Source organism: Papaver somniferum, chromosome 10 (assembly GCF_003573695.1).
Source record: "Papaver somniferum cultivar HN1 chromosome 10, ASM357369v1, whole genome shotgun sequence".
Classification (NCBI taxonomy): Eukaryota; Viridiplantae; Streptophyta; class Magnoliopsida; order Ranunculales; family Papaveraceae; genus Papaver; species Papaver somniferum.
The window spans coordinates 159,683,830-159,686,814 of NC_039367.1; the positions used below are offsets into that span (position 1 = coordinate 159,683,830).

Sequence of the window (2,985 nt, forward strand, 5' to 3'; positions counted from 1 at the left end):
ACATCGATATTCAAATTCCACATTAATAGCTTCAGCAATTTGTGCTAATTTTCTACCAACTTATTGCAAAGCATCAGTATTATCACCAGGTCAAAATGCTAACGTTTGCATTAGTGTAGGTCATTACAAACCATGTGTTTTTAGCTTTTTTTAGCTGCAAATGCTTCTAAAATAGGGTGATTAGTTGCCACATGTGCAAATTTTAAATGCGGACAAGTTCCATAGAAATGCATCTCAAGTATTTCTGCAAAAGACGATATATCTAACGGTTATCCTTGAGGCCAGGGGAGTAAAAATAGTAAAGCAGATGGGACGTACGGTGCTTGTTTTGGAAACCTATTTTGAGGCATACTAGATAATGCCAAAATAGGGTCACTAAATAAAAAATAACATCACCCCTCATCCACCATTTTTGATAATGGCATAACTACCCTTATATAATTAGTGTAAATGATTATGATTAGAATTGATTAATTATGAATTTTAAGGATTGATTAAACATTAAATTATTAGTGGTGAATTAGTAGAAAAATCAAATTTATGTGAGAGAGTGGATTTTTGAGAGGAAGAAGAAGAAGTGAAGAAAAAAGCTTGGGTTTTGACTTTTGAGATTTTAGTGATTAGAAGTGACCAAAATGTGTGATTCAAATCAGAGGTAAACTTCTATCAAGGTTTAATTTTCTTTTATAAGTTGAATCTGCCAAAAAATTGAATTTTTAAAACCCAGATCTGCTAACCAGATGAACAGTTCGACTGATAACTTTTGAGCCGAACCTCTGTTTTTTTGAAATTATTCCTAGGTTCGGCTGATAACTTGTCAGCCGAACCTAGCTATAATTTCAAAAAAACAGAGGTTCGGCTCAAAAGTTATCAGCCAAACTTCACTCAGAAACTGAATCATCCACTAGGTTCGGCTTGAAAAATTGAGGTTCGGCTGGAAAAATGTGTTCGACTGGAAAATTGAGGTTCGGCTGAAAATATTGTAAAGTCGCATTAGCCGAACATAGTGTTTCTCTAAATCATACACTAAGTTCGGCTCAAAATTAATACTGCAAGATCAGCCGAACTGATCTTCAGAAAACCCTAATTTCATCTTTAAAATCATATTCTACCGATCAAACAAAATAAAATCAATCAAAAACAAGATGGGTTTGTTACATTCTAAAATACATCTAAGAGCAATTGAGATTTGGATTTCGCATTCCAACATCGCTCACTTCGATTCGTGTTTCCTTTGTTTGATTAATTTCTTTATTGAATTGGAGTCCTAGATGTTTAAGTTTAAAGTTTATTTTGATTTTTAATTTTAGATTTCTGAGGATAAGGGAACTATGACAAATTGAAATTATTTAATGATATATAGGTAATTACACTACCTGTAGACGCCCTTTATAAACCCACCCTAGATAATATAATGGATGAGTATGCCTAAAAAAAATGAGTATGCCTCAAAATAGGTTTCTTAATGGATATATAGCTTGTTTTGTCGTAAAGCTGGAGAATCACTAGAACATTTGATGTTTCATTGTAAACACTCCAACAGTTTTCCGGGCTTTGCTGATTTTGTAAATATTCAACCCACATTAAGTGGAATTATGGCCATACTTTCCTCACAGATACGAACATTTGATTTCAAGTATGGGGTTTATGCAACAACTAGCATGCTTTATCATCATCTAGTTGGTTGATACACAGTGTGTTGATATTTGGGAGATTCTAGTGCTTTATTAGCTTTCTGTCTCACACTGTTTAAGCTGTAAGATACCGTAAAAACTAAAACCTAAAACCTATAGAAGCTGAAACGAATGAATGGAAGAAGCATACCTTTCTCTGCCTTTTGGCTAAGATCAAGTCTAGTATATGGCCTTATCGGTCTATATTTGATACAAGACTTTCTATGCCCGTGCAGTTGATGCACGGGCTAGGTTTCTGAATTGGTGAAATATTCCTGTACTGTAATTCTTCTTAGAATGTAGTCAACTTTTTTCCATCCTATTGCCTCAGAAAAACTGATATAAAGAAGAAAAAAACAATACCTAATAAGCAATATCATTAAAAAAATAAAAACAAAAGAAAAAACATGAAGCAAAACCTGAAAATAGGGGTTAGAAATGATCATTAAGTGCTACTCAAAAACTGGATTGCCCAACAATTCTTTTGAAACAGTGAAGTCAAGAGAAACTTGAAACTTCCCGGACGAATCTTTTCATCGTATGAACCTGTCAATGCCAAAGTACTTGTAGTGATTTTGTTGTCCCATTTGCATGTAATAGGCCCAACCCGGAAACTTACACTTTGTCCACACAAATACGATGCACCGCTCTCATATGGTGACAACCAACAACAGATTCAATGTATAATTGTTATTGAAGATTATACAAACCATGATAACTATATAGGAGCATTTCGTATATAACAACTAAAACGAACATCTATACGCAATGTTGTTCCAGTTTTCAGATTCACAAGTGTGGCACAATGGCAATCCCCATAACTTATAATTACGCTATAAGAAAGGCACTAACCATTTCATTCAAAAACCTTGCAGCTACAACATATAAATGGCGCACCCATCTAGCATTACAGGCCGGGATCACAAACCGCTCATTGAGTTCTCGCCAATTCCTCTTTTGCTTCATGAAATAATGCAAAGAACTTCACAGCTCTTGTCAAATCCCATTTACGAAGGTAAACTGGACGATATAACTCATACCTTAACTTACTCATATAGAAATCCTTTGCAAACTCATTTCCTTCCTGTCGTGATGTAGGCACACACAGTAAGAACTAATTTGAGAACAAATAATTGGTACGCAAGCCTTATAAATGAAACGGTAAGTTTTGTACACAAATTACATTGTTAACGGTTCCATCAATGGATCATAAAAATCTGAGTCGGGAAAATGAACAGAGATTCAAGCATAAAGAGTAGGAAGGAACCTTGTCGGCATCAATCCTGGAGGAAAAAAAAAATACAAAAGTATA

General features: G+C 34.5%; 1 pseudogene; it reads left to right on the top strand.

Annotated features, from left to right (window-relative positions):
* Positions 1-1,820: 1,820 nt before the first annotated feature.
* LOC113319813 lies at positions 1,821-1,985 on the top strand (annotated as a pseudogene).
* The last annotated feature ends 1,000 nt before the right edge of the window (positions 1,986-2,985 follow it).